The sequence below is a fragment of the Ovis canadensis genome, chromosome 17, assembly GCF_042477335.2.
Source record: "Ovis canadensis isolate MfBH-ARS-UI-01 breed Bighorn chromosome 17, ARS-UI_OviCan_v2, whole genome shotgun sequence".
In the NCBI taxonomy this organism is placed as follows: domain Eukaryota; kingdom Metazoa; phylum Chordata; class Mammalia; order Artiodactyla; family Bovidae; genus Ovis; species Ovis canadensis.
The window spans coordinates 35,793,935-35,806,999 of record NC_091261.1 but is presented as its reverse complement, the minus strand read 5'-3'; positions in this window follow the sequence as shown (position 1 = coordinate 35,806,999).

Sequence of the window (13,065 nt, the reverse complement as noted above, 5' to 3'; positions counted from 1 at the left end):
AATAGCAACAACCTCAGATATGCAGATAATACCACTTTAATTACTGAAGTGAAGAAGAACTAAAGAGCCAGTTGATGAGGATGTAGGAGGAAAGTGAAAAAGCTGATTTAAAATCAACATTCAGGAAAAAAAAAAAAAAAGATCATAGCATCCAGTCCTATCACTTCATGGCAAATAGATGGGGGGAAAAAATGGAAACAGTGTCAGATTTCATTTTCTGGGGCTCCAGAATCACTGTAGACATTGACTGCAGCCATGAAATTAAAAGACACTTGCTCCTTGGAAGAAAAGCTATGACACACCTAGCCAGGGCATTAAAAAAGCAAAGACATCACTTTGCCAACAAAGGTCCATATAGTCAAAGCTATGTTTTTCCAACAGTCATGTACAGGTATGCGAGCTGAACCATAAAGAAGTTGGAGCACTGAAGAATTGAGGCTTTTGAACTTTGGTGTTGGAGTCCTGTAGACTGCAAGGAGATCAAACCAGTCATTCCTAAAGGAAATCAACACTGAATATTCATTATAAGGACTGGTGCTGAAGCAGTACTCTAATAATTTAGCCACTTTATGTGAAGAGCTGACTCACTGGAAAAGACCATGATGCTAGGAAAGATAGGGGGCAAGAGAAGAAGGGGGTGATAGAGGATGAGATGGTTGGATGCCATCACTGACTCAATGGACATGAGTTTGAGCAAACTCAGGGAGATAGTGAAAGATAGGGAAGCCTGGTGTGGCTACAGTTCATGGGGTTGCAAAGAGTTGGACTTGACTTAGCAGCAGACACAACTTAGTGACTGAACAGCAACAGCAACATTACAGTTTCAAATTTATCACTGCTCCTTAACTTCACCCACATTTAGTAGACTTTTTTTTTTAGTTTATTTTGTTGTATGATGGTTCTGTGTTTTAAATTTTCTCTCCAGTTGTTATCAGTGAGACCAATCATCGTTTCACATATTTAATTTCCATTTGGATTGTGCAATAGTTATTCAACTCTTTCACTTATTTTTTCACTGGGTTTCCTATGTGTTTTTCCTTATATATATATATATCATTTGGCCACCTATTACTTTGTTGATTATATTTGTAACCTATATCTTCTCTGACTTTCAATGTTAACCTTATTTTGATATTCTTTGATGGACAATGTCATAATCTCATAATATTCAATTTTTATACTTTCTGTGTCATTTTCTTGTTAGTAGGTTATATAGGATTTTGGCACAATGTTGAAAAGCAATGTTTAGAAGCAACATCCTTGCCATGTCCCTGAACTTGAAGGATAGATTCCAATTTCTCAGTGGTAAGTATACTGTTAGTGCTGTTAGATATTAGTTATTAAGTTCAGGAATTTTTTCTCTATTCCTAATTATTAGAAGTTTTATCATGAATGAATGCTTCATTTTGTCAAATATTTTTCTACATTTATTGTTATAATAATGTGATTTTCTTTTCTAGCTTCTTGATGTGATGATTATATTAACTGATTTCTGAATGTTGAACCAGCCTTTCATACATGAGATAAATCCGATTTGATCACAATATACTTATATATAAATATTTTTTAAACTTTGTTTAGCTATTTTAGCCAATATTTTGCTAAGATTTTTTGCATCTATGTTTATGAAAGCTATTGGAATGTAGTTTTATTTTAGTATTTTACTTTGTTTTGGTATTAGAGTAACACAATGTAAGGGGCTTCCCCGGTGGAACAGTGGTAAAGTATCTTCCTGTAATGCAGGAGACTTGGGTTCCATCCCCTGGAGGACAGGGCAACCCACTCCATGATTCTTGCCTGGAAAATACCATGGACAGAGAGCCTGGTGGACTATAGTCCAGAGAGTCCCAAAGAGTCAGACACAACTGATCTACTGAATACACGCAATGCAATAAAATCTACCCTCTGGTGGATTTAAGCACTGAACTTTTCTAGGTTTAGTGCTTTTTATTTTGAAGTGTTACTAATGATTGATTCAACTTCTTTAATAGATATAGGCTTATTCAGATTGCATATTTGTTCTTGTGCTTTCTGGATAGGATTTCTTCTCTTGTCCATTTGTTTTCCGTAATATCTAATTTACCCTTTAGAGCTCACAGCATACGAATCATAGTTCATTTTTTTAATGCTGACTCAATGAACATTTTAAAATTCCTGGTTCAGTAATATCAAAATTCCTGCATTACCTGGGTCTGGTATCCATCCTTGCTCTATTTCTTCATATTTTGCTTTTTTTTCCCTATAGTATGTCTTGCAATCTTTTATTAATAGTTTCATATGATCTACAGAAACTACTATGAATAAGCTTTTTGGAATTTGGTGTTAAGAAGAGACATGTTTAGTTCTACCATTAGGTCTCAGTCTTCTAGTGAGCCTGTGCCTCTGGACTGTGAATGTCACACATATATTTCTCTTTTACCTCCTTCTCCTTCTAGGTGGGGAGATGGCTAACATGGCTGAATTTAGATATTTTCCTTCTTTTACACCTAAAATCTAGATGGGACTGGAGTTCCTCCAGGGAAGTGAGTTCTGATAAAATACTTTTGAAGGCCTGCCTTGGCTTCACTGGTGGCTCAGTGGTAAAGGATCTACCTCCAATGCAAGAAATCTGGGTTTGATCCCTGGATCAGGAAGATCGCTGGAGAAGAGAATGGTACCCACTCCAGTATTCTTGCTCAGAGACTCCCATGGACAGAGAAGCCTAGTGGGCTACAGTCCAAGCAGCTCGAAAGAGTTGGACACAACTGAGTGACTTTCACTTTCACTTCGCTTGCTATGAACAGAAGGTTAGTTATTTCAAAATGGCTGCTCTTCCCTATCCCCTACTGGAATCAAGAGAGGACTTTTCTTCAGTCTTCATAGCAAGAGTCTCGTAGGGCTCCTGAGTGTATTAGTAAAAGTCATAAAGGTGTGGAGATCCACTAAGACTGACCTCTTCTGAAATGATTAATTCTTGAACTTGTTCACATTGAGCCTCCAGAAATTCATCAATTACAGTTAAGGTATTCTTACTTTGTTACTGGATCTTTCAGAGGTTTTAGTTCTTGGATTTCTGCTCAGGTAAATTAAGAGTTTCTGTACTCACCTGGCGGTATCTCTAACTTTGCAATTAGCTGTTTGCCCTGTGACCTGATTTGTTTCTAAAAAGAGTTGCTGCTTTTTCAGTTTGTTAAGGTCTTTACTTGTTATTAGGATGAAGTGATGACTTCCAAGTTTCTTACCAAAAGTCTCCGTTTCTCTTATTTTTGCTTGTTGCTTTAATTGACTGCTCCAACATCTGGCAGCTCAGCTCACTCTCTCCAACTCAGCTGGGTTTCTGACAAATTGGTGCTGTGAGCAGGGTAGCTGATTAAACACAGTGCCATTCGGAAAGAGCTAAAGTCTGAACATCCCTTTGGGATATCACCTTTGGGAGTTGTTAGCAAACTCCATGGAACATGCTAGAGGGGCGCTAGCAAATCATTTGCAAGAATCTGAGCGTTCCAGGGACACTTAATGAATAGGTCTTGAGAAGTGCTAGGAGAGTCTATGGGACACTCCACCAGCCACACCAATGGGTCTTGGGGATATTAGCAGAAGCCATGGGGCATTCTTTGAGGATGCCAGAGGATTGTTTTCATAAGCTTTTCAGTTCTAAGAGTGACCATTGGTCTTCCTCATTAGCCTCTGACTCGCCAGTTGAGTTTGTCCAGGTAGTTCCCATTAGAGATCCTACCTAACGGTTTAGCAAAAACAAGTGAAGTGGTTTCCTAACCACCGCTTGGTGCTCTCCAGCAGTGGGGTCAGAGACAGGCAGAGGGGATCCTACAAGCTGAAACACTCTAAACAGCAGCTGTTGCTGAAGCTGATAAATACCTTGCCGCATAGCAAAGTGTTGAAATATCAGGAGGAAAACAAGAAAGAATGAAGAGCTTTTCTGGTTTACTTTGCTTAGCATCCTGAAGACCTTAGAGATTTAGTTAGATCTCCTCTGGAAATCTGTCTAACCAGTCTTCCCTAAAACTATCCAGTGGGAGTTCCAGCTAAGAAACAGCTGTGCACCCCACAGGGTTGTTCCACTCTGTTATCTAGTCCCTCCTCTGCCTCCCCCAAAACCTATAGCCAAATCCAGTCAGATGATCTTAAATCTGACATGGGTTCTGTTTCCTCATCAGAGGAGTACCAAAGGCCCTTTGCCAAGGTCAGAGTTCAGTGGAAAACTAATGAAAAGAAAATTGCACTTCTGGGGCCTCTTAGATACCAGTCCATGGCTGACTGATTTCCCTGGCACCAAGATGAGGGAAAACCAGGTAATACTCTCTGAATCTGAGGCCACTCTACTGGAACCTTTACGAAGACTCAGTATGGGTGGGCTCTTCTAATTCTCAGGGCCCCTGCAGCTAAATATGTGAGTGGATATATTCTATGTATTATCTACGTACACACACACTAGCCTCTGCCCTGATGTAAATGCTGCAGTCAGGACCATTATAAAGCGGCGTATGAAAGACTGTGAACTTATTTGACTCACTCAGTATAGTCAATAGCCTGCCTTTTATTGGACTAGTGGCAAACATTTGACAGATATATAAAAGAAGCTCTCCTTGCCCCTCTCCATGCAGATGAGAAATTTGAGTAAAAATTAGTTCTTCTCCTTGTAAGATTTTTGTTCTCCATACACACACTCACCAGTGAGACCCCCATGATGACAAGGAAAAATATAACCAGTGAGCAGATCATGCTCACCAAGTAAATGCAGGGACTGACATGTTCACCCCAGAACAAACAGATATGCAAAGAGCTGAATACGGGAGAAGACAGTCCATGGAAATTCAGACACCATCCTAGACTGGGCTGCACACATGGGCTGCCACAGTCATTAGAAGCAGCATGGAATAGCTATCCTGGCTGCCAGATCCTGGCCAAGCCAGACATACTGCCCAGGGATAGATGCCATGTAGATCACAATGAGCCTCCTGTTCTGGCCAAAAGGCTTCACTTGGTCCTGACCACAGTTGAAACCTTCTTTGTGTTTGTCTTAGGCATTCCCAACCATTCCACTGACTCTGGCCATAGTGTTCAAACCCTACAGGATCACTTTTGTTTCCTGCTGGGGTTTCCTAAGTCTACTGTGTTAGTCACTCAGTCGTGTCTGACTCTTTGGAACCCATGGGCTGTAGCTTGCCAGGCTCCTCTGTCCATGAAATTCTCCAGGCAAGAATATTATTGCATCAGGAAAAGAAAAAAAAAGCCCAGACTTCAGTCACTGGATATACCATGGATTCTCCATGATGCACATCACCCCCAAGTCATAAAGATGACTTCAAGTTTTAATGTTCTTTGATCAAAGGACAAAAACAATGGGAGAGATCATTTCTGAGATTAGGTTGCACAAAACTTTCCATTTTGCTCTCCCTCTCTTGCCTTCTCCTGCTTGACCACTTTTAATTTACCTTGATTCATGGACCTAATATTCCAGGTTCCTATGGAATATTGTTCTTAACAGCATCAGACTTTACTTCCATCACCAGTCACTTCCACAACTGGGTGTTGTTTTTGCTTTGACTCTGTCTCTTCATTCTTCCTGGAGTTATTTCTCCATTGATCTCTAACAGCATATTGGCCACCTACTGACCTGGGGAATTCACCTCTTAGTGTTCTATCTTTTTGCTTTTTCATACTGTTCATGGGGTTCTCAAGACAAGAATACTGAAGTGGTTTGCCATTCCCTTCTTCAGTGGACCACATTTTGTCAGAACTCTCCACCATGACCCATCTGTCTTGGGTGGCCCTAAAGGGCTCATAGTTTCATTGAGTTACACAAGGCTGTGGTCCATGCGATCAGTTTGATTAGTTTTCTATGATTGTGGATTTCATTCTGTCTGCCCTTTGATGAATAAGGGTAAGAGGCTTATGGAAGCTTTCTGATGAGATAGACTGACTGAGGGGAAAACTGAGTCTTGTTCTGATAGGCGGGGCAGTGCTCAGTTCAGTTCAGTTCAGTTGCTCAGTCGTGTCTGACTCTTTGGAATTCCCCATGAATTCCAGCATACTAGACCTCCCTGTCCATCACCAACTCCCGGAGTTTACTCAAACTCATGTCCATCGACTCAGTGATGCCATCCAGCCATCTCATCCTCTGTCATTTCCTTCTCCTCCTGCCCCCAATCCCTCCCAGCATCCAGGTCTTTTCCAATGAGTTAACTCTTCACATCAGGCAGCCAAAGTATGGGAGTTTCAGCTTCAGCATCAGTCCTTCCAATGAACACCCAGGACTGATCTCCTTTAGGATGGACTGGTTGGATCTCCTTGAGTCTTATTCTGATGGGTGGGGCCATGCTCAGTAAATCTTTAATCCAATTTTCTGTTGATGGGTGGGGCTGTGTTCCCTCCCTGTTGTTTGAACTGAGGCCAAACCGTGGTGGAGGTAATGAAGATAATGGGGACCTCCTTCAAAAGGTCCCATTCAAGCACTGCCATACTCAGTGCCCACAAACTTGCAACAGGCCACCACCAATGGATGCCTCTGCTGAAGGCTCCTGGACACTCCTGGGCAAGTCTGGGTAGGTCTCTTGTGGGGCCACTGCTTCTTCCTTCTGGGTCCTGGTGAGCACAAAGTTTTGTTTGCGCCCTCCAAGAGTCTGTTTACCCAGTCCTCTGTAAGTTCTGGCGGCTTTATGTTGGGGTTAACGGCGACCTCTTCCAAGAGGGCTTATGCCACACTCAGGTCTGCTGCACCCAAAGCCCTTTCCCCTGTGGCAGGTCACTGCTGACCCATACCTCCACTCAAAGGCAGGTCTGGCTCAGTCTCTGTGGGTTCTCCTGGTGTGTACATGTTTTGTTTGAGCCCTCTGAAGGATCTCTGGTGGGTACGGGGTTTGATTCTAAATGCAATTTCACTACTTCTACCATCCTGTTGGGGCTTATCCTTTGCACTTGGGCATGAGACATCTTTTTTTTTTTTTTTTTTTTTTTTTTAGTGGGGTCCAGCATTCTTGTGTTGACATTTGTTCAGCAGAGAGTTGTAATTTTGGAGTTCTCCCTGGAGAAGATGAGCACACATCCTTCTACTCTGCCATCTTGGATATCTTGCTGGAATGGGTGAATTTAACTCAGATGACCATTATATCTACCACTGTGGGCAAGAATCCCTTAGAAGAAATGGAGTAGCCCTCATGGTCAACAAAAGAGTCTGAAATGCAGTACTTGGAGGCAGTCTCAAAAATGACAGAATGATCTTTGTTCATTTCCAACACAAACCATTCAACATCACAGTAATCCAAGTTTACGCCCCAACCAGTAATGCTGAAGAAGCTGAAGTTGAATGGTTTTATGAAGACCTACAAGAATGGCACCCCACTCCAGTACTTTTGCCTGGAAAATCCCATGGACAGAGGAGCCTGGAAGGCTGAAGTCCTTGGGGTTGCTAAGAGTCGGACACAACTGAGCGACTTGACTTCCACTTTTCACTTTCATGCACTGGAGAAGGAAATGGCAATGCACTCCAGTGTTCTTGCCTGGAGAATCCCAGGGACAGCAGAGCCTGTCATCTATGGAGTCGCACAGAGTCGGACATGACTGAAGTGACTTAGCAGCAACAAGACCTTCTAGAACTAACCCCCCAAAAAAGAAGTTCTTTTCATTATAGGGGACTGGAATGCAAAAGTAGGAAATCAAGAAATACCTGGAGTAACAGGAAAATTTGGCCTTGGAATACAAAATGAAGCAGGAAAAGGCCAATAGAGTTCTGCCAAGAGAATGTACTGGTCATAGCAAATACCCTCTTCCAACAACACAAGAGAGGACTCTACACATGGACATCACCAGATGGTCAATACAGAAATCAGATTGATTATATTCTTTGCATCCAAAGATGGAGAAGCTCTATACAGTCAGTAAAAAACAAGACTAGGAGCTAACTGTGGATTGAGTCATGAACTCCTTATTGCCAAATTAAGACTTAAACTGAAGAAAGTAGGGAAAACCACTTCAGGTACACCCTAAATCAAATTCCTTACAATGATACAGTAGAAGTGACAAACAGATTCAAGGGAAAAGATCTGGTAGAGTGCCTGAGGAACCATCGACAGAGGTCTGTAACATTGTCCAGGAGGCAGTGATCAAGACCATATCCAAGAAAAATAAATGCAAAAAAGCAAAATGGTTGTATGAGGAGGTGTTACAAACAGCTGAGAAAAGAAAAGAAGTGAAAAGCAAAGGAGAAAAGGAAAGATAAACCCATTTGAATACAGAGTTCCAAAGAAAGCAAAGAGAGATAAGAAAGCCTTCCTCAGTGATCAATGAAAAGAACTAGAGGAAAACAATAGAATGGGAAAGACTAGAGATCTCTTCAAGAAAATTAGAGATACCAAGGGAACATTTCATGCAAACACGGGCACAACAAAGGACAGAAATGGTATGGACCTAATGGAAGCAGAAGATATTAAGAAGAGATGGCAACAATACAATACACTGAAGAATTATATAAAAATATTTTCATGACCTAGATAACCATGATGGTGTGCTTACTCACCTAGAGCCAGACATCCTGAAATGTGAAGTCAAGTGGGCCTTAGCAAGTATCACTATGAACAAAGCTAGTGGAGGCAAGGGAATTCCAGTTGAGCTATTTCAAATCCTAAAAGATGATGCTGTGAAAGTGCTGCACTCAGTCAATTTTCCAACAAATTTGGAAAACTCAGCAGTGGCCATGGGACTGGAAATGGTCATCTTTCATTCCAATCCCAAAGAAAGGCACTGCCAAAAAAATGTTCAAACTACTGCACAATTGCACTCATCTCACATGCTAGCAAAGCGATGGTCAAAATTCTCCAAGCCAGGCTTCAACAAAACGTGAACCCATGAACTTCCAGATATACAAGCTGGATTTAGAAAAAGCAGAGGAACCAGAGATCAAATTGCTGACATCCGCTGGATCATCAAAAAAGCAAGAGAGTTCCAGAAAAACATCTACTTCTGCTTTATTGACTATGCCAAAGCCTTTGACTGTGTGGATCATAATAAACTGTGGAGAATTCTTAAAGTTGTGGGAATCCCAGACCATCTGACCTGCCTCCTAAGAAATCTGTATGCAGGTAAGGAGGAAAAATTAGAAATGTACATGGAACAACAAATCGGGAAAGGTTGCTTCCAAGTACATCAAGTACTGTATATTGTCACCCTGCTTATTTAACTTATATTCAGAGTACATCATGTGAAATTCTGAGCTGGATGAAGAATAAGCTGGAATCAAGATTTCCAGGAACAATATCAATAACCTCAGATATGCAGATGATACCACCCTTATGGCAGAAAGTGAAGAAGAACTAAAGAGCCTCTTGATGACAACTGAAGAGGAAAATGAAAAAGTTGGCTTATAACTCAGCATTCAGAAAACTAAGATCGTGGCATCTGGTTCTGTCACTTCATGGCAAATAGATAGGGAAACAATGGAAACAGAGAGAGACTATTTTGGGGGGTTCCAAAGTCACTGCAGATGGTGATGGCAGCCATGAAATTGAAAGACGTTTGCTCCTTGGAAGAAAAGTTATGACCAACCTAGACAGCATATTAAAAAGCAGAGACATTAATTTGCCTACAAAAGTCCATCTAGTCAAAGCTACGGTTTTTCTAGTAGTCATGTATGGATGTCAGAGTTGGACCAAACTCCAGAAAAATAAACGACCCAATCAAAAAATGGGCCAAAGAACTAAATAGACATTTCTCCAAAGAAGACATACGGATGGCTAACAAACACAAGAAAAGATGCTCAACATCACTCATTATTAGAGAAATGCAAATCAAAACCACAATGAGGTACCACTTCACACCAGTCAGAATGGCTGCGATCCAAAAATCTGCAAGCAATAAATGCTGGAGAGGGTGTGGAGAAAAGGGAACCCTCCTACACTGTTGGTGGGAATGCAAACTAGTACAGCCACTATGGAGAACAGTGTGGAGATTCCTTAAAAAATTGCAAATAGAACTACCTTATGACCCAGCAATCCCACTTCTGGGCATACACACCGAGGAAACCAGAATAGAAAGAGACACATGTACCCCAATGTTCATCGCAGCACTGTTTATAATAGCCAGGACATGGAAACAACCTAGATGTCCATCAGCAGATGAATGGATAAGAAAGCAGTGGTACATATACACAATGGAGTATTACTCAGCCGTTAAAAAGAATTCATTTGAATCAGTTCTGATGAGATGGATGAAACTGGAGCCGATTATACAGAGTGAAGTAAGCCAGAAAGAAAAACACCAATACAGTATACTAACACATATATATGGAATTTAGGAAGATGGCAATGACGACCCTGTATGCAAGACAGGGAAAGAGACACAGATGTGTATAACGGACTTTTGGACTCAGAGGGAGAGGGAGAGGGTGGGATGATTTGGGAGAATGACATTCTAACATGTATACTATCATTTGAATGGAATCGCCAGTCTATGTCTGACGCAGGATGCAGCATGCTTGGGGCTGGTGCATGGGGATGACCCAGAAAGATGTTATGGGGAGGGAGGTGGGAGGGGGGTTCATGTTTGGGAATGCATGTAAGAATTAAAGATTTTAAAATTTAAAAAATAAATAAATAAATAAATAAAAATTAAAAAAAAAAAAAAAGAAAGCTGAGCACTGAAGAATTGATGCTTTTGAACTGTGGTGTTGGAGAAGACTCTTGAGAGTCCCTTGGACTGCAAGGAGATCCAACCAGTCAATCCTAAAAGAAATCAGACTTGAATATTCATTGGAAGGACTGATGCTGAAGCTGAAACTCCAATACTCTGGCCACCTGATGGAAAGAAATGACTCATTTGAAAAGACCCTGATGCTGGGAAAGACTGAAGCTGGGAGGAGAAGGGGACAACGGAAGATGAAATGGTTGGATGGCATCACTGACTGGATGGACGTGAGTTTTCAGTAAGCTCCGGGAGTTGGTGATGGACAGGGAAGCCTGGCGAATTGCAGTCCTTGGGGTCACAAAGAGCCTGACATGACTGAGCGACTGAACTGAACTCCCTCTCTTGCCCTCTTGCTCAGTTGCTCTGTGGAAAGCAAGCTGCCATATGTGAGGCACGCTATTCAGAAAGGCTAATTTTGCAAAGGATTGAAGGAGTTAATCAACAGTCAATGAACAACTGAGGATCAGTCCAACAGACACTGAGAAACTGAATCTTCCCAACAACCACATGAGTGAATTTGTTAGAGGATTATCCTCGAGTCAAGATCAGATGTGGCTTCCCAGATGGGATTAGTGGTAAAGAACCTGCCTGCAAATGCAGGGGATATAAGAGATGCAGGTTCAATACCTGGGTTGGGAAGATCCCCTAGAGAAGGAGCTGGAAACCCATCCAATATCTTGCCTGGAGAATCCCTTGGATAGAGCAGCCTGAAGGGCTACAGTCCATAGGGTCTCAGAGTCAGACACAACTAAAGTGACTTAGCCCATCTGCACGAAAGCCTCAGATAAAACCTTGTGCAAAAGTCACCCAACTAAACTGCACCCACTTTTCTAAGTCTCAGAAACTATAAGATAATACTGTTTGTTTTAGGTAGCTAAGGTTGGGGGTACTTCACTACATAGCAATAGGTAAAAAAATACAATCATAAAAGTACAAGTAAGAAAATTTCAGGAAATCACAAATGTGCTAAATATAATAGCACATAGATGCAATAGCCCTAAATATAATAGTGAATGATAATGTGTAGAAAAGATACTGCAGCATAATCCCAGTAATTTGTTTTACATTAGAAAACTGAACAATGTAATTTACTATAGAAAATAAATTTTTAAAAAATGATCACTATGACATATTCAGAAGTGTCTAATAAAATTCAACAGCTGCTGCAGATAACACAATAAACTGCTAATAAATACTGTTAAATTAACAGAGGCATTCACAAAAATCTTACAGCAGGGATTAAATTGAATGGTGAGAGTACTTAAGAATTTCAAAGCATTTATCTTGATATCAGAAACAAAATAGGAAGGCCTTCCTGGTGAAGGAAGAATCCACCAGCAAATGCTGGAACACCGGTTTGATCCCTGATCCAGGAAGATCCTACATTTCACAGAGCAATTAATCCTGTGGGCCACAACTATTGAGTCTGTTCTCTGGAGCCTGGGAGCCACAGCTACTGAGCACACTAGCCGAAACTCCTGAAACCCGCTTACCCTGGAGCCTATGCTCAGCAACAAGAGAAGCCACCACAGGGGGAAGCCTGTGTGCCACAGCTAGAGAGTAGCCCTGTTCTCTGCAACTAGAGAAAAAGCCTGCACAGCAATAAAGACCCAGCACAGCCAAAAATAAGTAAATAAAAATATATACAAAAAAGAAAAGGAAAACATATAGGTCAATTAGTTAGTCAACATTTTACTAGAGGATTTAGCCGACAAAGTAAATAAAATTAAAGGTAATAAAACTAGTAAATGATTGTAAAGGGGAAATAAAAGGGTGATTATTTTCCAATTGCAAAAGAAAATATTGTTTTACTTTAAAAATATTACCAGTTAGTGAAAAGCTTGAACTCACAGAATGCTGAAATATGCAAAACACACAATTAGCAAAAAGTATGGATCATATAGAAATTCCAGTCAATCATAAAAAGGAAAATATATATATATTATATATATATTATATTATATATATATAAATAGGCACTTTGCAAAGGAAGACACACAAATGGCACAATGTACAATACCACTTACTTCACTGTTTTTCATGAAATTGTAAATTTAATTCAGAATAATATATCATTTAACACTAACCAGATTTACAAAAATTAAAAGTCAAACAATATTTTGGGTTGTAGGTGATGTGAAGTAATGAGAACGCCAAACTGTGATAGTATGAACTAGAAAAACTAATTTTAACAAATTATATTACTATTAAAGTTGATGAATCAAGACAGCAATTCCATTCCATAGCACTAGGAAACAAACACTAGAATATTCCTCAAAGCATTCTTCTTCATATCAAAGTACAGGAATCAGCCTATATGAGTCCTAACACTAGAATGACTAAAATCATTACATGCACACAGTGGAATAGTCTACCCTAATCAAAAGGAAT